The 23,790-nt window shown below is 44.0% G+C and overlaps 1 long non-coding RNA gene across 1 annotated transcript; it reads left to right on the plus strand.

Annotated features, from left to right (window-relative positions):
• The first annotated feature begins 2,761 nt into the window (after positions 1 to 2,761).
• Positions 2,762 to 22,237, plus strand: LOC115478164. The gene is made up of 3 exons (XR_003943454.1): positions 2,762 to 2,885; positions 12,739 to 12,820; positions 21,881 to 22,237. It is a non-coding gene; the product is annotated as an uncharacterized LOC115478164 (long non-coding RNA).
• The last annotated feature ends 1,553 nt before the right edge of the window (positions 22,238 to 23,790 follow it).

Below are 23,790 nucleotides of genomic sequence, written 5' to 3' on the forward strand. Positions count from 1 at the left end.
TCTGCCTCTTCTCTCCCATCCAACATTACCCTGTCTCTCTCTGTTCCTTCTCCCGCATTCAGCATTACCCCCTCTCTCTCTTTCTCTTCTCACTCATTGGCATTACCTGTTCTGTCCAGTATTACCCATTCTCTTTCTCTGCCTCTTCTTCTTCATCATTACCTCATCTCTCTCTTTCTCTGCTCCCCCCCACCCCCACATCTTAATCCAGCATTACCCATCTTGCCTTGTAGGTGCAAGCCAGAAGTAGTCAGTGTTACAAGAAAATGCGAAGAAGCATATGACCAGCTTTCTCCGTGTGCTGCTGCAAGCTCTGCTGGTCACATCCTTCTGACACAGGAAGTTTACATCAGAGGGGGCATGACCGATAGCTAATGGCGGCATGCGGAGGAAATGGTCCCACGCGTCTTTGCATTCCTTTTACTGCTGCCTCTAACCTGAGGTGGCTTAGAGGGGCATAATCGACGGCGCCAGCCATCTATATGGGCGGCCATCTCTAAGGCTGGTGCCGTAAAGAGATGTTCCGAACCGTATTATCGAAACAAGACGGCTGGCCATCTTTCGTTTCGATAATACGGTTGGGGCCGGCCAAATGTCAGAGATGGCCGGGTTTGAGATGGCCGGCATCAGGTTTTGGCCGATAATGGAAACCGATGCCGACCATCTCAAACCTGGCCAAATCCAAGGCATTTGGTCGTGGTAGGGGCCAGCATTCATAGTGCACTGGTCCCCCTGACATGCCAGGACACCAACCGGGCACCCTAGGGGGCACTGCAGTGGACTTCATTAATAGCTCCCAGGTACATAGCTCCCTTACCGTGGGTGCTGAGTCCCCCAAATCCCCCCCAAAACCCACTCCCCACAACTATACATCACTACCATAGCTCTTATGGGTGAAGGGGAGCACCTACATGTGGGTACAGTGGGTTTCAGGTGGGTTTTAGAGGGCTCCCATTTACCACCACAAGTGTAACAGGTAGGAGGCATGGGCCTGGGTCCGCCTGCCTGAAATGCACTGCACTACCCCCTAAAACTGCTCCAGGGACCTGCATACTGCTGTAATGGAGCTGGGTATGACATTTGAGGCTGGCATAGAGGCTGGCAAAAAATGTTTTTTGGGTTTTTTTTTTAGGGTGGGAGGGGGTTGGTGACCACTGGAGGAGTATGGGGAGGTCATCCCCGATTCCCTCCGGTGGTCATCTGGTGAGTTGGTGCACCTTTTTGAGGCTTGGTCCTAAAAATAAATGGACCAAGTAAAACCGGCCAAATGCTCGTCAGGGCCGGCCTTCTTTTTTCCATTATCGGCCGAGGGCGGCCATATGTTAACCACGCCCCATCCCGCCTTCGCTACGCCTCCAACACGCCCCCTTAAACTTTAGCCGCTCCTGCGACGGACTGCAGTTGAGGCCGGCCAAAATCGGCTTTCGATTATGCCGATTTCGCCGGACTTGAGAGATGGCTGGCCATCTCCCGATTTATGTCGGAAAATGGCCAGCCTTCTCTTTCGAAAATAAGCAGGTTAGTCTCCCCAAACCTCTTATACGGGGTGCCTGTGTGGCTGCCCATCCCTAGTCTTCAGCATATCCACAAAGAATATGCATGTAATAAATCTACATTCAGGGGAGATGCAGTAGGACAAATCTGGGAATCCCAAGACTAAGGAAAGTAGTTATTCTGTGGTGAAAGAAGTTATTCTGTGGTGAAAGAATGGTCATAGGATTCCTGAGTTTAGACATCTTATTGAACTGAAACACAAAGGCACTTTGTTGGTGGTGGTTTATGAAATGTGATGACAGAATCAAAGAAATAGCACTTCAGTCCATCACATGTCATTGTTCTCCTGGAAATCACCGGGAGATATTAGAAGGAACCAGACACTAAAAGGCTTACTTATATATTGTAACTAATATAATTTTACAGCTTTGCATTGTGTGTGGTACAGCCTGGAACCAAGAGCACAGCACTGGAAGCCCAGATTGAGTTTTTCCACCCATTCCATTTTGATGAGATTTATGAAGTAGGAAAATCTTGTAATAGAGAGCCAGAAGAGATTTATTTCTGGGCTGCACATTAGTTAATACATGAATGCTAGTAAATTGCTCTTTGACTCTTATGCAGAGTTGCTGGATTGGTTTCAGTGATGCATTCAGCTTCTGACATTCCTAGGCAGTCTGAACTCTTATCTTATCTTTCCTTTTATTTCACATCTTCATTCAAAAATGTGCCTAAAGACTGTTACAACATAAATACATCATAAAACCAGTAAAAATATCATAAGGCATCAAAAAAGATAATAAAAACAACAAACCTCATCTCATAAAAGCCAACCCCACCAATCATTTAATATCTTTAATCTGATGTAACCCTGTCTCTACTAGTCATTCCCAGAGGAGTAACCCATCCACAATAGTCTCCCAGCCTATCTCCTGATTTGACAGTATTACATAGCTAACCCCCATACAAGCAAAGAAAGACAAGAGACAAAGTTTGGGAATTCAAGGCCACAGCTTTAAATTCAACAGAAACATACCTGAGCCTTAACAAATCCAAACCCCTTTCACCATAAGCTATTGACCTTTATCTCAGCAAGATTTCCTGTCCCCTGGACATCATGTGGACCTCAGCCTCACCCGAGCAGGCATCCTCATACTAGCTATGACTGAATGTAATCATACCCCACACACTCCAGAATCAGCTTACATTGGTCATCTGACAGCTGTTGGTTCATCAGTGCTGCTCTGCTTGTCCCCTGTTCAGGTATCCTGCTTCAGGAATGGGCAAATCAAAAACTAGACCTGTGACCTCTCTGCTACCCAAAAGATGTGTCCTGAGAGTCTGGGTAAATATATTCTACAAAGTCTTCTTAAAAGGTTCCTCTGCCACTGGTAAGTCTTACTCAAACTTATACTCCATTAAGGCCTTTGTGGTCGATTATTACTGGATATTCTTCTGGTAGCACGGACCCGCCTGGTAATAACCAGGAAAAGTACTTATTTTTTAATCTAGTGCCATCTTTATGGAATGCTCTTCCTTTGGAAGTTCGTGGGGAGAAAATGTAAGCGACTAGTGAAAGCTTCTCTCCTTGAGGGTTCAGGGGATTGAAACTTTGGGTACCTGATTTTATTGCTGTATTTTTGCTATTAGTGGTTTGTGTGTGTTTTTCTTTCCTATTGGATTATTGTAATTCTTTGTTGATGTTTTTACATTTTGTGTGATTTTAATATTGTACACTGCTGTGATTTTATTTTTTAAGTTAAGCAGTATAGCAAGTTTAATCAACTATAACTGTAACTGTTGATTAGCAAATCCTGACCCGCATCAGATAAGTGTATCCCATTGGATCGATATAAGCCTACTGTGCACTGAAAGCAAACGTGCTGAAACTTGTAGTCCGGAATGGGGACTGGGAACTGTCACACCAATATCATACATCCAGTAGAGACATATCAATGGAACCTTGTGTCACCCTGGATCCCTGAAAGGAAGTGGATCCTGATAACCTAACTGCTCTTACACACCATCTGACTGCAATGATCTGACCTGCTGTCCCTATTTTGTTCATCATCCGAGTAAGCCACAAGCTGATGTCTTGAGTACTCCAAAACGTAAACTTGCTTTCCTCCATCTTATCCCAGTAGCTATGCCATGCCTTCATAGTCCTTTTTTGCCTCCAGGAAGGTGTCTGCAGTACATATGCCAATGCAGGGCTTGATGGGCTTAATGATCTGTCTCAATAATGGGACCATGAGTGGGAAAGCGCGGGGTACAAATGTAACAAAAATAAAATAGATACTATTGGAGATTCTACATGGAATGTTGCTATTCCATAGCAACATTCCATATAGAAAGCTGCGCAGGCTTCTGTTTCTGTGACGTCCTGCGCGTACACTCATAGAAGCAGAAGCCTGCGCGGCCACATTGGTGATCTGCAAGGACCGACTTCTACATGGAATGTTGCTAGTGGAATAGCAACATTCCATGTAGAATCTCAAATAGTAGCAACAGTGGAGGAGTAGCCTAGTGGTTAGAGTGGTGGACTTTGGTCTTGAGGAACTGAGTTCAATTCCCACTTCAGACACAGGCAGCTCCTTGTGACTCTGGGCAAGTCACTTAACCCTCCGCATTGAGCCTGCCATGAGTGGGAAAGTGCAGGGTACAAATGAACAAAAAAAAATTAATGTAAGCCACATTGTGCCTGCTCTTGTGGGAAAATGTGGGGTAAAAATGCACCAAAATAAATCTCTAGCATTTAGTGCGCACTAGCGCACCTTAGTAAACAGGGCCCTTTATCTTTTATTGAATTTTACAAATTAAAATCAAGACAATCCAATCTTGAAAAGGAAAATTTTCCCAAGAAAAAAAAATTCTAACACTAAACAGAAATAAAGGAAATCAGACCACAAGTGGGAGACAATCCAAGAGAAAGAAACCTCAGGGAGCAGGAACTGAAGACGAATAAGGAAATCAGCTGTTAAATCTCAAACATATTGTATCAAACCTCCCTAAACTTAGGTTACAATGCTTGCAATCACATTGCCAGATGTACGGCTCTGAATGAAAGATCACAATTGAGAAGGCTAAAAAAAAAAAGGCATCTCTCAATGGTATCATGCATTTATAGGGAAATTGAAGAAACAACTTCACACTCAGGGCGAGAACCTCCTGCCTCATGGCAAGAAACTGCTTTCTCCGTTCCTGGGCCTTCTTATCTATTTAAAACATTTTAGCCTGCACTATCCTAAGTGAGATACAAAGAGGAACATGCATACAATACTCACCAACACATAACATGAACAACTCTGCTAAAGAAAATACTGTAAAACAATTAGTGGAAAGGCTATGAACCTTTTCTTCCAAGGTCTCTTCTCAGTGCACCCCTCCCTTGCCATGGGAGCTGATATCACAGCTGAGGAGTTTCTAATCCATGGAATGCTGATGAGGGTATGGAAGAAACATGGCACAGTGAAGCTTCATGAAGCAGGTATGCCCTGAAGTGGTTGAGCAACACTGGCAAACCGCCAGATTGACCGCTGACCTGTGCCAGGGGTGGAGGTAGGTTGGGGTAATTTACCTTTCTCCTCCGTTTTGGTATCTTAGAGGAAAATATTACCTATGGGGCAAATTTTTCAGGTTATAGTATCCAGAGCGCTGCTACAATGTCAACCATCTTGGATTCTCTACCTGTTAGAGCTAAACTCAGTTTATCAGATGCATATTAAAAAAAAACAACAACAACAACAATCTATAATCCAACCACAAAGCTAGTCTGTAGGAAAGGGGACATTGATTTATCCCCTCTCCTTTTACAGACCTGGGCAGACTATTATGGTTTTCACATAATGATCCTTTTAATCCTGGATTGGTTAAGGCAATATTCAATTTTGGATTAATACGTCTGGCTCCTCTCTCTGTTCATTTTGTACTGTGGAACCAATATAGGCTGAAATGTGGAACAGTTTCAGTTTGTATTCAAATCTAATGCAGAAATTGACACCAAGATTCCATTCACATCCCTTTAGTCCAGCACCAGTTTAGGAAATTCTGCAGCAACTAATTCAACTGCTTGGGTGGGTGACATTTGTTACTCCTGGATTAATAAAAAAATGAAATGAGCTATGTTAAGTCAGAGCAAGGCCCATTGAGCCCAGCATCCTGTCTCCCACAGTGGCCAGTCCAGGTCACAAGTATCTGGCAGATTCTGGAAGGAGTGGAAAGTATGATAAGTGATCTACAAAAATTAGAAGCTTGGGCCAATGGTTGGCAGTTAAGTTTTAATGTGAAGAAATGTAGATTGATGCATTTGGGGTGCAGAAATTCAAAGGAACTGTATATGTTAGGAGGCAAGAGGCTGATGTGCATGGACCAGGAAAGGTACTTCAAGGTGATACAGACAGCAGTTTCTGAGGATCTCAAGAAGGTGAAACAATGTGACCAAGGCACACTTGACTGCATAGAGAGGCATAACCAGCAGAAGGAAGGCAGTGATAATGTCCCTGTAGAAGAAATGTATTTATTTATTTGTTGCATTTGTATCCCACATTTTCCCACCTATTTGCAGGCTCAATGTGGCTTACATTGTTCCGTCACGGCGATTGTTATTTCCACAGTGAGAGATACAGTGGTATTACATTAGAGATCATGATTGGCATAGTAGATTAAACAGTCAGGTATAAAGAGTTCATATTCGGAGTAGGAGATAGGGTGGTATTATGTTAAAGTCGTTCATGGTAGGGTAGACTTTGGTAGTCAAGTGTAGAGAGTTGGGTTTTATCTAGTTCTGGCTTGAGTTTCTTTATCTGGTAGTTAGGGTGTATCGTTGTGGTATGCCTTTTTGAACAGGCTGCTCTTCAATGGTCTCCGAAAGTTAGTTAGGTCGCAGATTTTTCTCACGGCAAGTGGTAATGCATTCCATAGTTTCGTGCTAATGTAGGGGAAACTGGATGCATATGTTAATTTAGTTTTTGGAGGCTGTAACTTACCAAGGACATAAAAGACTTGAAGCTGTACAAATAAAAGCAACCACAATGGTATGCGGTCTCCACCCAAAGACATATGAGAAGAAGGCTTGAATATGTATACCCAGGATGAGAAGAGGGACAAGAGATATTTGATATAGATGTATAATTACTTGAAAGATTTTAATGAGCAAACCTTTTCCAAAAATGGAGAGGCTGTGGAACTAGAGGACATGAAATGAAGCTGCTAGGAAGGAAACTTAAAAGCAACATCAGGAAATGCCTTTTCACAGAGAGGGCGGTGGATGCCTGAAATTCCCTTCCATGGGTGGTGGTGAAATGAAAATTGAATTCAAAAAGGCAAGGGGTATACACAGTGGATCCTTTTATAGAAAGAGGATAATACAAGCATACAGCATTTCCACTCAAAGCAAAACTCAAATGACTTTCACACGTTAAAAAAAAAAAAGCCGTAGAGAGGGATATAACCTGGACACAATGGCAGTTACACCCCTAAAAACAAAATGGGGAGATAACCTGCAAGAAGCAGCAGGTATAACTCTAGCAACCTTTCTGGGTAGACTGGATGGGACATGTTGGGTCTTCCTACTCTGGACATGGCACTGGCAAGAAAACTGAGGAATGAACGTGTATATTTAAATATCATACCCCTATATGTATCCCGCCCATATCACTACATTAAGACATCATGCAAACAGATGACTTACCATGTTCTGGCTCCTCAAATGTGTCAAATCATCCCAGCACTCTGATCACTGTCTCTAGGAGCAGAGTGGTATTAACTAGCTCTTCTGTGGATGTCAGCTGGATGTTGCTCGGTGGACCACCACCTGTCTGCCAGTGTGAAACCCTGATCCAAGACACTTTGTCTTTGATCCTACTGTGCATATCATGCCAACGGGTTTCACCTGCTCCTTGCTGCGTCTTGCCACTTCCAGCGCACTCACTTCCTCCACTATCTGATCCCACACTTTAGTTTTGGTACCAATAGTGTTCTGTGCCCGGGAGTGGGATTAGGGGGTTCAACCAGGCAAACTCCTCAGTCATGCGCCTGAGGTGAAGGTAATTTTCTTCTGTGAAGTGAGCAGCCTGCATTGTTCTTTAACTCACCCACTGGACAGTGGCATAGAATCCTGCTGGCTGCTACCCTCCATGCCTACTTAGACATAAAGAAAGAAATGGGTTAGGAAAACACACAGGGAAAAAAAAGCAGAAACATCTGGACGTTGTAAATACCGCCTTGATGCTGAAACCGTAGCATGAGGAAGAAGACAAAATAGCTGCCTAACACTGTAGTAGAGAGAGAGAGCGAGAGAAAGAAAACAGTGACTACAATCTGAAACATTTTCCAAGGACGATCACACCACCAAGCTATTTTTTTTTTTTGCTTTTGTGGAGGCCATCCCAGTGGCTTACCAAGGGGGGGGGGGCGGTGGGGGCGGTCCGCCACGGGTGCACGCCGCTGGGGGGGGTGCCGCACACCTGTCGGCTCCGCTAGTTCCGTGCTCCCTCTGCCCCGGAACAGGTTGCTTCCTGTGCCGGGGCAGAGGGAGCATGGAACGAGCGAAGCCGACAGGCGCGCGGCACCCCCCCAGCAGGTAAAAATGCACCCGGGGGGGGGCGCATCGGCGATCCGCCCCGGGTGTCAGCCACCCTAGGAACGCCACTGGGCCATCCCTTACACTTACCTGTATAAGATTGAAAAACCACGGGCTATTTGAGGAACAAACAACAACTGGCTATGCAAGCAGGCAAGCGATCCTAAAAAAAAGAAAAGAAACGAAAGGTATTACAATGTTCACATATCGTTACAATAACAGTATATCTTTGGAAGCTGGCCACTCTTTACACTGCCCTCTACAAGCTCTAAAAAGCACAGGTAGGCCAAGGGAAATGCCAATGCAAGCAAGGACGAAAACCTGAAAAAGAAAAAAAGAATTATTGCTTTAAAGCCTTCATCACAAGTTCTGGGTTTACTCACAAACATACATGTCTATCCACTCACCTCAACCTGGTCAGCGAACAAAGAAGCACAAGGGAAAGCACTACAAGCACAATTGAACCATGTACAAAGCCAATGCAAAGAACGCAAAGACTAGGCCTGCATACAGAACTACAGGCCTAAAAATAGCCTCTATATTTTACTGCAATTTTCAGGCTGTATTGACGTGCTTTACGACTGTATTGGTGCACTCTACTGCACACTGACGCGTTGTATGCACAATAACGTACACGATAATGTGTACCACCTATGCACATGCACGAAATGACTGCGTTGTACTGGACTTCTTTCAGCATGTCAAATAAGAGCGCGTGCATCCTGGGTGCTTTGCATATTGATTTGAGCTGTTTGGAGGGGGGATAGCACTGCTACAGTGCGCTTATATCTGCATATCATTACCTTTCATCATGACGACACTGCTGTTCTGCTCTAGTATGGCAGTGGTAGGGCAGTATTTTTATGGCGCTCTTCAGAATAGTGTCGGAGTTTTGAACATTGGGGCCTCTGTTAGTATTTTGTATAGCTTATTTCAAGTGATGGCTCTCCCAAGTAGGTCTAGCTAATAACTTTTTATAGATTTTTCCTCCAGAAACTTGTTCAAACTTCATTTTAAATCCCAATATGTTAGTCGCCTTGACCACATCCTCCAGTAACAAATTCCACAGCTTAATTATGCACTGCATGAAAAAAATGCTTTCTATAATTTGTTTTCATTCAGCTGGTCGTCAGTTTCATGGAGTGTCCTCTTGTTTTTGTGTTGTTTGACAGGTTAAACAGCTGTTCCCTATTTAATTGTTTCACCCCCACTCATCATTTATAAAAATTTGAATTTAAATGTATATTTTCTTACTGATGATTTAATAAACTTCTATCATAATCATATCCCCTGTCAGTCACCTTTTTCTACAAGCTGAAGAGCCCTAGGCTGTCTAGCCTTTCTTCAAAAGGGAGCCGTTCTTTCCCTTCTATCATTTTTACAGCCCTTCTCTGAACTGTTCCTAGCTGTGCTACATCCTTTTCCAGAAGGATGTAGCACACTGTATTAAAGTTGCAGTGACATCAGGGTCCTATACAGTGGGATTATGTGGGCGCGCACTGGGCCATGTTTTACCATGGCTGGGAAAAAGGGCTTTTTTTTAATGGGCCAGGAAATGGCTGTGTGCTGAAATTAAAACTAGCACGTATCTAAGTATGGCCCGAGCCCTTACCGCCACCCACTGACTTAGCGGTAAGGGCTCACGTGCTACCTGTGTGGTAACCACGTAGTGCGCGCCAACTGCTGATTACTACCGGGAACGCTCCCCCCCCCCCCCCCCCGCATTACAAAATAGAAAATTATTTTCTCCCATGGAATTCGGCGCATGCGAAAATACCACCAGGCGCATGCGCTAGCCTGGCGGTAGTGCTGATTTGGCGGGCGCTGCCCGCACATTAGCACTCCCACACCTTAGTAAAAGGGCCCCTCAGTTTTCAACTCTTCAAATAATTCAAAGTGTTGTATTTGCTTGAACACAAGCATTTATCAGAGTAGAATGAATGTGTGTGTGTGTGTGTGTGTGTGTGTGTGTGTGTGTGTGTGTGTGTAAACAGCACTGCTGGGTTTGTGTCACTACCTGTGTGCACAGGTAATGAAAACACACACACCCTGTCTTCTCTTCTATTTCAGGGATGTGTGCTTTCATAACAGACTCCTCCCTAGGTCTAACTGCTGTGGGACTTGAGAGGCTGTAATCATGCTGGGGAGTTGGGAGAGGACAGTGTTTTACAACAGTGCTGAGTACAGACTGCAATCTATCTGTAAAAAACATCACTAGTATCTGGGTTGATTATTTGTCTGACCCAGTTCGCTGTTCAGGATTTGGGAGCCTTGACTTTTCTTTTTCTTGGTTCACGTACCTAATTTTGGAAAGCAGGCCATACTTGCAGTGTGGGCTCGTCCACATGTGTCACCAACAAAAACTGTGCCATAGAGGAAACTTTTTAAATCACATGTTTCGCTATTTCAAAAAATAAATAAAAACACTGCAGTAATGGTTCACAATGCATATGCTCAGAATCAAAAAACACCATTTACCTATCTTTAACCGGTAATATGAATGATCTCTAATTGCTGATATACATCCGACCGCAGGTAATAAGATCACAGATGCCCTGCTCTTTAGGGAGAAGTCATGCCCAGCCTCTTCACCAGTCTGCTCACATTTGCTCTCCTTATTAGATTGTAATCTCAGGGACTGTCTTTTCTACATGTTAAATTGTGAAGCGCTGAGTACGACTGGTAGCGCTATAGAAATGATTTATAGTAGTAGTAGTTGTGTGTGTGTGTGTTTAAAAAATTTTTTCTCATACATAAAGCAGGGAAAATATTTATCAATTTCAAAATATATATTACACATCAGAAATAAACACAGAACACACTGTTTGACTGTCTCAAACGGTTGTGTAATACTGTACATAGTCTCACCCACAAACTGCCGAGGGCAAAGAAAGAGGAGGGGGAAGTAGTATAGGGATACTTCAGATTATCAGAAGACGTCTTGGTAATTTCCAGATCTGAGCTTATCCGAGACCCTTCCGGTGGATCTCATTTCCAATCATCGTGTATGCATTATCCAAACATCTGACAAGCGTTTTGCAATAGCGTGAATCCCATCCTCCTCCAGTGCTTCAGAACCAGGAAATAAGCATACACCAGTCCTTCTGTTAGAATCACTGTTTACAAAACATGTCATTTTTATTTAAAACTTTCCATGGCTGGGGCTTTCAGTCTGGTGAGCTCATGCCAGCAGAGACTGGAGCCTTCCCCTGGCTGGGCTGAACTCAGTAGAAAAGAAACAGAGGCCTCTCTCTCTTCCCAGGTCCAAGACACCTGATTCACTGTGGATGTTGGCCAAGTTAATAGAGCAGGGCATCTCAGCCCTTAAGGTGTACACCTTTACCCAGTTTCCTGTTTACTGAAAGCATTAAACCATCAAAATAAAAATATTGTATTTATTGTTCAGAATGTCCTGAGTCCAGACTGCTGATTTCCACCTAGCTGAAATGAGGGAGAATCTAGTAGCGTTTCAGGGTTTCAGCATAAAGAGAATGTTTTTGTTTTGAATTTCCATATTAAAAATGATGTGATAGATAAAAGTTGCTTGATCCGCTCAGCAACTTCATAGAGGCGATTCTTAAACTTAGGGCCCCTTTTACGAAGCTGTGGTAAAATCTCTCCTAATTGCACCCTTCTCCTCCATCGCTAACTCAAGACTCCGCTCTTTCTATCTTGTCGCACCTTATGCCTGGAATAGGCTTCCTGTGCCATTACGTCTAGCTCCATCCCTGGCTGCCTTTAAATACGGGCTAAAGGCCTACCTGTTTGATGCTGCTTTTGACTCCTGACTTGTAACTTTTATCTTATCCTTATGTGTCCTTCTGTCTGTCCTTCCCTTCTCCTTTTTGGTCCTGTCTGTTTGTCCTGATTTAGATTGTAAGCTCTTTTGAGCAGGGACTGTCTTCTTCATGTTCAATTGTAAAGCACTGCGTACAACTGGTAGCGCTATAGAAGTGATTTATAGTAGTAGTAGTAGTAGTAGTAATAGTAGTAGTAGTAAAAGGGGGCCTGTGATGGCACTGGAGCATGGATTTGCTGTGTGCCCTGGCCCCTTTTACCACAGTGGATAAAAGGTTGTTTTCAGCCAAAAAGAAAGAAATGGACCCACGCTAATCACAGGGATTGGCGTGAGGCCATTTCCAGAGGGAGTTCTTACTGCCACCTATTTAGTTGAATATAAGGGCTCCTGCGCTAACACGGCAGTACAAAAATTAAAATATTTTTGTCGCTTTGGAAATGGCACATGCTGGGGGTGGGAGTAGCCCGGCAGTAGTCCCGATTTGGCGGATGACAACACTGCGGCAGCTTTACTGCAGTGTTGTAAAAGGGCTCCTTAACCCTGAGCCATGCACCTAATTTTGTAAGTGAAAACATACATGTGCTTTCACTTGAAAAATTGCCTTGGGTGTAGAGCAAAAATGTTTCATTTGTTGTTTAGGGCACAATTTATGAGGGAAGTTATCAATGCAGGCTGCTATAAAGATGGTTTATTTTACTGCTAAACACCAGTTATTAGTAACTAGGGGACCCTTTTACTCAAACATGTTAAAATCTGGGCTTAACAGTATTTTAACGCACGAATATCCTGCGCTCTAAGCCCAGATTTAACATAGTAGTGTTTAGGGCTTTTTAAATATTGTTACTATTATTTTGTTTTTTTGAAGGTCACATGCTGATTTTTCCATTAGCGCACAAGACTTGCAAAAAGTTAATGCAGGTGCACTTAGCAGTTCCAAATAGGATGTGGTAAGTGATCCCATGTTAATCAGAATGTGTTAGCTGAATAATGTTTCCAAGCATATTCCCTGCTCATGACACACCCCTCCCAAAATATTTTTAAATAATATGTAGTTAGTGAACAGAAAGGGGAAATTATTGCAAAAAGGTTTTAACAAGTTTTGCGGTAAGCATCTTCTCACACGTTAAGCACACGTTAGGGCTTAACACGCTTTAGTTAAAGGGCCCCTAGGTCTCTTGTATAAAATGGGACCTGTGCTAAAAGAGCAGGATTTAATGGTAAAATAACACATCTTAATGGCTGACCATGTTGATAACTCACGGGGACTTTTACTATAGCGTGTTAAGTCCTAAAGGACTAGATTCTATATATGACGGCTGAAAAATCCATGTGGAAAAAAATACACCTAGGCCTATTCTATGAAATATGCCTAAATCTAGGCATACTTTATAGAATAAGCCTAAATTTCTGTGTGGATTATAGAATATGCCAAGCACCCATCCGCATGACTAAATCTAGTTGCGGGCAGTTACGCCAAGTAAAACGGTGTGAATCCCAACGCCTAAATTAGGTGCGGACTGGGTGTATTCTATAACAACGTGCATAGATTTGTGAAATGCCCATGGCCGTGCCCCTTTTCAACTATGCGACTTTTTATGCGTATCAGTTGTGTGCATAAATTCTAATTCATGCCAATTAGTGTCAATAATTGTTTGTTAATTGGCAATTATCAGGCTTATTGGCTTGATAACTAATTAAGTTGTATACACAAATCCAGAACATGACTGGATTTGCCACACAACTTAAGTCACGCTATACAGAATCTGGGGGGTAAGTGCATTTAGCGTGTGAAAAAGGCTTAGGTGCTCATTTTCAAAAGAGAAAAACTTCTCAAAAGCAGCACCAAGAGGCAGATGGACATTTTTTCACAGGAAAATGTCCAAGTTGTGATTTTCAAAACTCAGATTTGAGATGGTTTTCTCTGCAGTGCATCTGCATCGCAAGGGGGCGTGTTGGGGGCATGTTCTAGATGGGATTTGAGAGGGTCCAGAACCTAGATGTTTTTCAGGACAATGGAACAAGATAAAAATGTCTGGGGCAAAAATTGGGACTTTTGAAAAAAGAAAACTGGACCTGTTTCAGTCATGACTAAGTTACAAAAAGGTGCCCTGACTGGTTGACCTCTGGAGGGATTAAGGCATGACCCCCCCTTAATCCCTCAGTGATCACTGACCCCCTCTCACCCCCTTAGATGTGATAGTGACAGTACATACCAGGCTCTGAGACAGCTTCATATATTATAGCCATTCCTATTAGAGCAGCAAGCTGGTCCCAGGAAGAGTCTAGTGGTCAGCACAGTAGACAGTAGAGAAAAGGTCCATATACCACTCTAACTAGTACAATTGTGGTGGAAATTGTGAGCCTTCCAAAATCCATAAAATACCAACTGAACCTATAGATAGAAGGGTATCCGTCAAGTTCCCACCGGACAGTCCCAACCCACCAATTCCCCCCGTGGACAATTCCCTCCTGGCTATCATTAGTACGGTGGGCTGAGAACCAGGGGACTCAGGTTCAAGTCCCACTTCAGTGCTCTGTGATTTTTTTTAATTTAAATTGTGAGTCCTCCAGGGATAGAAAAATACCTATTGTCCCTTAATATAGAAGAAACCTACGAGCCTGAAGGATATTGAGGCGGTGTACATTCAGGTACAGTAGGTATCTTTCAGTCCCTGGAGGCTCATAATTAAAAAACAAAAACCACAAACAGCTGAAGCAAGATTTGAACCTGGGTCCCCTGGTTCTCTGCCCATTGCACTAACCATTAGGCTACCCCTCTGCTCTGCATGTACATCTATGTGGCCATTTTATAACATGATGTTCCTATGCTGCCACAAAGATGTCCATGTCCCTTGTTTTGCCCATTCATAATTTGGAGGTTTCAGTTTGTAAAATGGATGTTCATGACAGACGTCACCAGTACATGGATGTCAATCTCTCATCTGTGTTAGAACAGGCAGTATGTTGGCAAATCCTGTTCTAAAATACATGAGAAATGGACATTCACATTCTAAGCTGGACATCCTTCTTGAGGAAGAATAGTCCACGTCCAGTTACTAAAAGAACCTTTTCTTTATGGCAGTGGCGTAGCTAGGTGGGGCAAATTTGCTCTGGGCCCCTGGTTGGCTGGCGGGGTCCCCAACCCCTGCCAGCTGAAGACTTTGTCCAGCGCTGGTCTGCGGTGGTGCCGCCACATTGCCTGCCCTGCTCTCTCTTCCCCTCACGTCGGGCATGCTCCTTTTAGTGAAATTGAGCAGTTTCACTAAAAGGAGCATAGCGGGCGTGAGGGAAAGAGAGAGCAGGGCAGGCAATGCGGCGGCACCGGAGACCAGCACTGGATGAAGTCTTGAGCTGGTGGGGGTTGGGGACCCCTGCCAGCCAAGATGTACAGTGGCAGCAGTGGGCAACGGGGGAGGGGAGGGGGTGGCGGCGACCAGAATGTGTCCCCTCAATTTGGGCTCTGGCCCCCTCCCACCTTGAGGTCTGGCTACACCCCTGCTTTATGGGTTGCAAAGTGTGTTTATTTTTGCTACAGCGCTACACTTCCTACTCAATCACAGTCTCCAAAGTGAGTTACAGCTCACAGACTCCGAGCCATGGCAACTACAACAGCACCCCTCCATGAAGCTTCTCATATGCCGAGCTGCAACCTGGACATCCATACATACGTTTACCAGATATTACTGTTTGGATACTACATCTTGGGCTGATACAAGATTTGGTACTGTAGTCTTGTACTCTTCTGTGTAGACTGACAATTATTGCCTCCTCCTCCAGACATAGGTAAAGACTCTAACATAGATTAACAATTGCTGTTATTCTCACCAGTGGCGTTCCTAGCCTCGACGGCACCCGGGGCGGATCGCCGATGCGCCCCCCCGGGTGCAGCGCACCCCCTGTGAAATGACACCCCCTAGGTGCATGCCGCTGGGGGGGCCGCAGCATGCGTCTGTCTGCTCCCAGTTCGCTACGCTCGCTAAATTCTCTTGTTTGCTGCAGCTCCCTCCCTCTGCCCCAGAACAGGAAGTAACCTGTTCCGGGGCAGAAGGAGGGAGCTGCAGCGAATGAGAGAATTTAGCAAGCGTAGTGAACTGGGAGCAGACAGGCGCGCGCTGCGGCACCCCCCCCAGCGGCGTGCACCCGGGGCGGCCCGCCCCCACCGCCCCCCCTTCGTACGCCACTGATTCTCACTCATAATTGTTACCTGTTATATATTTCAGCTTGGGAGTCTTCAGCTGTGTGGCTACCAGATTTTCTCATCCATGGAGAAATAAAAGTTGCTTACCTGTAACGATAGTTCTCCGTGGATAAAAGATCTGCTAGCCACATAGACCCTCCCTCCCTGCCCTTAGTTGTTGTATAGCTTTTTCCATTTAACTGACAAGGGGGCGTGGTATGTGGACATATGGAGTGGGAAAGAAGGGACATGCACATAATCGTTAAAATAATTTCTTTAGTTTTTCAGACGACCAGGTCGGTCATGTCACTGTGACGTCATTCAGCTGTGTGGCTAGCAGATCTTCTATCCACAGAGAACTATCGTTACAGGTAAGCAATTTTTATTTCGAGGTCAGAAATACTATTCACTTTGTTAACCTGGCATGACCTGGCAGAAAATCATCACTGCCTCCATTACACTTCCACCTACTCTGTCACTTAACTTCTTTCTCTCCAATTTGCCTGTTCACATTATTACTTTCTTATGGCATGATGGCTGCTGTGGTCAAGTCCATGTTTTTGAAACAATGCAAGTTGGTACATGCTGTTTTAAATTTAAACTCTTCTTGCAACATATGATTAAATATATTAGAAAGTTAACTAACACAACATATACAACCGCTAAGGTAGTTATTCACACAGTATTGGAATGTTGCATCACAGTTTTACCTTCTAATGTGGACTTTAAGCAGCTTCTTTGAAGTATAGGTAGGCAGATATATGAGCAAATAATTTAGCCATTGGCAGTGGAATGGAGTGGACCACCAGGATCATGGTCCTACCGAACTTGTCCCATGGAGCATCAACAACTAAGGTGGATGAGAGTAGAGTCAGAGGTTGGCTTCCTTGGCTCTTGCACCCTAAAAGGTGTTCTACTGCCTGTAGATTTAGGAGTGACTCATTACATTTGAAAACTAGTTGTAGAGTCTGTCCTAAATCAAATCAGCCCCAATATTTCTTTCTCCTATACATTTTTGCATTTCTTAAGACATGTGGAGAGGCATTTTCAATATGACATCTAAATCTAATTTTGGACATTTTGTGAAAAACATCCAAAATTCCAGTAGTGAGCATGGCCATTTTCAAATCAGAAAAACATCCAACTTTTTGTTTCAAAAATGGCCATTTGCTAGATGTTTTTGTGCTCAGTGCATCTATTTTTCAGGACCATTTTCTAAATAAAAAAATGTGCAAGGGAAGTACACACAAAAACAAGACATTGGGATGCATTGGAGATCTAGCATTCTTAGTAGACTGACCATACAGACATCCCAGCAGAGTAGTGGGGCACCCTAGGGGGCACTGCAGTGGACTTGACATAAAAGGTCTCAGGTACTCATCTCACCGTTACCCCCTTATATTGTATGGTGAGCCCTCCAAAACCCACGCTAAACCTACAGTACCCAACTGTACACCACTATAATAGCCCTTATACCTGCAGGTGTCACCTATATGTAGGTACAGTAAGTTTTTGGTGGGTTTTGGAGGGCTCACATGTCCCACCACAAGTGTATCAATTAGAATGGGATTTGGACCCGGGGCCTTTTCTCTATAGTCCACTTCATCGACCACTAGGCTACTCCAGGGACCTGTTTGCTGCTCTAATAGAACTGGCCATAACATCTGAAGCTGTCATAGAGGCTGGTATGTACTGTTTCTTTCACATCTTTGGGGTGGGAGGGGGTCAGTGACCACTGGGGGAGTAAGGGGGTCATTCCTTAATCCCTCCCGTGGTTACCTGGTCATTTAAGGTAACTTTTTGTGACTTAGGAGTGATTGAAACAGGTCTAGACCAAAACGTCTAACTTTTAGCCCTGGACGTTTTTTTCGCTTTGTTCCATTATGGTAGAAAAACATTCAAATTTTACAAACGCCCAAATCCATCCCCAACATGCCCCCTTGTGATTTGGATGCACTGCAGAGAAAAACATCTTAAATCTAAGTTTTGCAAATGGTGATTTTCTTATTAATTTTAGACTATGACAGATAGGGAAGGTTTTACCACCCTGATGATTCACAGAATGGATTGGTATTTCTTCCTTTTTGTCAGTGCTTCCTTGTTCATTTCTTTTTAGCATGTAGTGAAATGCATTGGGCTACGTGATTATTTGTTTCTGATTCAGAACTACAAAGCAACATTATATCTCCTTTTTAGAGATGGAATGGAACTTTGACAGAAAAATTTAATTGAACTGTGGTTCCATTAAGACATCACATAGAAGTTATTCCACTTAGTAACATAGTAACATAGTAGATGACGGCAGAAAAAGACCTGCATGGTCCATCCAGTCTGCCCAAGACAAACTCATATGTGTATACATTACCTTGAATTTGTACCTGTCCTTTTCAGGGCACAGACCATATAAGTCTGCCCCGCAGTATTACCCGCCTCCCAACCACCAGTCCCGCCTCCCATCACTGGCTCTGGTACAGACCGTATAAGTCTGCCCTCCCCTATCCTCGCCTCCCAACCACCCCCCTCTTCCCCCCAACTGCTCCACCACCCAATTTCAGCTAAGCTTCTGAGGATCCATTCCTTCTGCACAGGATTCCTCTATGCATATCCCACGCATGTTTGAACTCCGTTACCGTTTTCATCTCCACCACCCCCCGCGGGAGGGCATTCCAAGCGTCCACCACCCTCTCCGTGAAAAAATACTTCCTGACATCTTTCCTGAGTCTGCCCCCCTTCAATCTCATTTCATGTCCTCTCGTTCTACCGCCTTCCCATCTCCAGAAAAGATTCGTTTGCGGATTAATACCTTTCAGATATTTGAACGTCTGTATCATATCACCCCTGTTCCTCCTTTCCTCCAGGGTGTACATGTTCAGGTCGGCAAGCCTCTCTTCATAAGTCTTGGAACGTAAATCCCATACCATCCTCGTAGCTTTCCTTTGCACCGCTTCCATTTTTTTAACATCCTTTGCAAGATACGGCCTCCAAAACTGAACACAATACTCCAGGTGGGGCCTCACCAACGTCTTATACAGGGGCATTAAAACCTCCTTTCTTCTGCTGATCACTCCTCTCTCTATACAGCCTAGCAATCTTCTAGCTACCGCCACCGCCTTGTCGCACTGTTTCGTCACCTTCAGGTCCTCAGATACTATCACCCCAAGATCCCTCTCCCCGTCCGTGCCTATCAGACTCTCTCCGCCTAACACATACGTCTCCCTTGGATTTCTACTCCCTAAGTGCATCACTTTGCATTTCTTCGCATTGAATTTTAATTGCCAAACGTTAGACCATTCTTCTAGCTTCTTCAGATCTTTTTTCATGTTTTCCACACCCTCCGGGGTGTCCACTCTGTTGGAAATCTTGGTGTCATCCGCAAAAAGGCAAACTTTACCTTGTAACCCTTCGGCAATGTCACTCACAAATATATTGAACAGAATCGGCCCCAGCACCGATCCCTGAGGCACTCCACTACTCACCTTTCCCTCCTCCGAGCGAACTCCATTGACCACCACCCTCTGGCGTCTGTCCGTCAACCAGTTTCTAATCCAGTTCACCACTTCGGGTCCTATCTTCAGGCCGTCTAGTTTATTTAAGAGCCTCCTGTGGGGAACCGTGTCAAAAGCCTTGCTGAAATCTAAGTAGATGACGTCCATAGCACGTCCTTGATTTAATTCTCCCGTCACCCAGTCAAAGAATTCAATGAGATTCGTTTGGCACGATTTCCCTTTGGTGAAACCATGTTGTTTCGGATCTTGCAACTTATTGGCTTCCAGGAAATTCACTATCCTTTCTTTCAGCATGGTTTCCATTACTTTTCCAATAACCGAAGTGAGGCTTACCGGCCTGTAGTTTCCAGCTTCTTCCCTATCCCCACTTTTGTGAAGAGGTACCACCTCCGCCGTTCTCCAATCCCTCGGAACCTCTCCCGTCTCCAAGGATTTATTAAACAAATCTTTAAGAGGACTTGCCAGGACCTCTCTGAGCTCCCTCAATATTCTGGGGTGGATCCCATCCGGTCCCATGGCTTTGTCCACCTTTAGCTTTCCAAGTTGTTGATACACACTCTCTTCCGTGAACGGTGCTATATCCATTCCATTCTCAGGTGTACTTTTGCCAGTCCCTCGCGGTCCTTCTCCAGGATTTTCTTCAGTGAAAACCGAACAAAAATAGCTATTTAGTAAATTGGCTTTTTCTTCATCATTATCTACATAGCGGTTCGCTGTATCTTTTAGTCTCACAATTCCCTTTTTAGTCCTTCTTCTTTCACTAATATATCTGAAGAAATTTTTGTCGCCCCTCCTTACATTTCTAGCCATTTGTTCTTCCGCTTGCGCCTTCGCCAGACGTACCTCTCTCTTGGCTTCTTTCAGTTTCATCCGGTATTCCTCCCTGTGTTCCTCTTCTTGAGATTGTCTATATTTCTGGAACGCCAACTCTTTAGCCTTTATTTTCTCAGCCACTTGCTTGGAGAACCATATCGGTTTCCTTTTCCTCTTGCTTTTATTTACTCTCCTTACATAAAGGTCTGTGGCCCTATTTATTGCTTCTTTCAGCCTGGACCACTGCCCTTCCACTTCCTGTTTGTCCTCCCAGCCCATCATCTCCTTCCTCAGGTATTCCCCCATTTTACTAAAGTCAGCACGCTTGAAATCCAGGACTTTGAGTTTAGAGTGGCCGCCCTCCACTTCAGCCGTTATATCAAACCAAACCGTTTGATGGTCACTGTTTCCCAGATGTGCACACACTTGCACATTTGACACACTATCCCCATTTGTGAGCACCAGATCCAGCATCGCTCCCTCCCTCGTGGGTTCCGTCACCATCTGTCTGAGTAGAGCACTTTGGAAAGCATTAACGATCTCTCTACTTCTTTCCGATTTGGCAGATGGAACCTTCCAATCTACATCCGGCAGATTGAAATCTCCCATCAATAGAACCTCTTTTTTCTTTCCTAATTTTTGAATATCTGCAATCAGATCTTTATCTAGTTCCTCTAATTGTGTGGGGGGTCTGTAGACAACACCCAAGTGGACAGTAGTTCTATCCTCTCTTTTTAAGGTGATCCATATCGCTTCTTCTTTTCCCCAGGTCCCTGTCATTTCAGTCGCCATGATATCATTTCTCACATACACAGCTACTCCTCCACCTTTACGACCCTCTCTATCCTTCCTAAATAGATTATAGCCTGGTATGCTTGTATCCCATTCGTGGGAACTGTTGAGCCACGTCTCTGTGATTGCAACAACATCTAAGTCTGCTTCCACCATCAGGGCTTGAAGGTCATGAACTTTATTGCTTAGACTACGAGCATTTGTGGCCATTGCTTTCCACCTATATTTCTTGGTATGTGTTTTAACATTAGTGATTTGGGGGTGTCTTTTCACTTTGGGTACCTTCATGTCTTTTTGTTCCAACTTTGCTTTTTCCTCTGCTTCAGTTCTATTTTCAGGAGCATTACAGTGCTTAATGGAGCAAAAGAATTCTTTAGTGGCAACACTTGTGCGGGTGGATGCTTCTGTGTCACATGACGAAGTCTGCCTGAGCCTACTGTGAACCATCTGTTATGTGGTTTTATTCTTTGAGGGAGTGGTGAGAAGCTATTTCTCTGTGCAGTCCTAGAAGCTGGTAGATCCTTCATCCTGTGCAGAAGTTCCTAGAATAATTCCAACTTTGCTGTTCCATCACAATAGAGTTCTTCAAGGGTTGTCCTGTTCACAGGTTGGGACAGATCACAGTGATCTCATTAGTGGCTTCCCCCACTTTAATATCCCTATTATGTTTATCTAGACAGCTAGGAAAATATATTCCTGAAACAGTTTTTTTTTTTTAGGTTGACTCATATTTCCCATCATTTTGGGTGCCACAAGCTTGCTCAAAAAGAACTACTAAGTGCACCTGGATAAGTTGTCTATGCATGTTACGTCTTATGACTTCCAGAAAGAAGTTCGCTCTTTGCTACAATGCAAGTACTACAGCGAGCATTAGCAATAAATTTGAGAGGCTGAGATCATACTCAACACACCCTGGCATGTGAGGTTTATTCCTGTCACAATATGTGCAAAAATAACCCATTTGGAGAATTTGTCCCTGTGAGAAATGATTTATTAATATAGAGATAAAATATGGACATCTGCAATGTGAACTGATTTTGTTTACAGCCTTTCCGCCTGCAATCTGCAGATTAATAATAAAGGACCCTAGAACGTAGCCTGTATGACTGTTTGTTTTAGCGTTTAACTTCCTCTTTAGGACTGCATTACTGAAATATTGATCAGACAGGCATTTAGCAAGCCTGTGTGAGTGGAGGGGGAGGGGCTCTTTCTTTGAACTGGATATTAAAAAGATTCCACGTGCAGGACATGCTGGACGTCAGGACTCACAGCACAGATCAGCAAACGCGCCGGAGACCGGCGCTGAAGAAGACTAAGGCTGGTGGGGGTTGGGGACCCCCACCAGCAAAGGTACCTTGCGGCGGGGGGGGGGGGGGGGGGGTCAAAAGTGGCGGGGGAGGGTCGGCAGCCGGGGGAGGCGGGCTAAAATGTGCCCCCCACCACCTTGGGCTCTGGTGCCCCCTCCCACCGAGGTCTGGCTACACCCCTGATACACCATAGCAAGCTGTTCATAAGGCTTCTGTATTATTTAAGCCTGAAAAAATAAACACAGAGATTTTGTATTCTGAAAGTACAGACATAATGGAATCTGCAGGCTCTAGCATGCTGTTTCTCTAGAATATGGCTTGATACAAAGTTCAGCTGTGCTTCTGCTCGGACAATTTTTCAAAGGAAACAGTGGTCACTTGCGTCTCTTACACTGAACACAAATCTTGGTTATGTGTTCATAGATTGGCATTCACAGTTTTGAACATATCACTCCCAGCCCTCAAACAATTTCATTGGCTAGCCTAGGATTTTCTTTAAAATTCTAGTCTTGATCAACAAAGTACTTCATTCTCTCATTCTTTTTTTTTTTTTCTTCTTCAGTTTAAGCTTTTTTTTTAATTAACTTTTAGAAATTATAGCAAAATATAATTAAGAATACAACAAGGACAGATGTCATAAAAGAGAGGCATACATTAAATGGAATTAAAATAAGTTTAGAGCGACAGAAGCATTTAAAAGAAATGAAATTTAACTATAGTATGATGGATAATGGCACAAAAAATGAATAAGAATTATATTGCTATAACATCAACATACAATGAACAAAGATAAAATGTAAGGTCAATGGGAACTAGATTGAGCCAAATGTAGCTCTACTAGTTGCCACATATCTTTAATTTTTTTTGTTTGATTTTTTTAGTTGATTTCAGTTCAGATTTGAAAGTTTGGCAGATAAAGTGCCACCAGAATGTAGAATTTAGATTGGAAGCCATTTTATCTACCTTCTGACCTACACATCCCCTACCACTCCAGTCACCCTTCTCGCTCTTATGGCTCCTTTTACAAAGCGGCAGTAAGCCCAATGTGGGCTTACCACTTGCTAAAAAGGAAGTACAACGGGGCTACTGCAGCAGCCTGGCGGTACTTCCCACCCCCAGCATGCCATCATATCCAGTGCTACAAAAATATATTTATTTTTGTAGCGCCGGTGTGTACCCAGCGGTAATCGGGCAGTGCTGCGTGCTGCCTGGTTAATGTCGGGTTAGCATGGGAGCCCTTACCACCACCTTAATGGGTGGCAGTAAAAACTCTGCCCCCAAAATGGCTGCACGGCAAATGTTTTACTTGCCACACGGCCTTT

This window comes from Microcaecilia unicolor, chromosome 9, assembly GCF_901765095.1.
Source record: "Microcaecilia unicolor chromosome 9, aMicUni1.1, whole genome shotgun sequence".
Classification (NCBI taxonomy): Eukaryota; Metazoa; Chordata; class Amphibia; order Gymnophiona; family Siphonopidae; genus Microcaecilia; species Microcaecilia unicolor.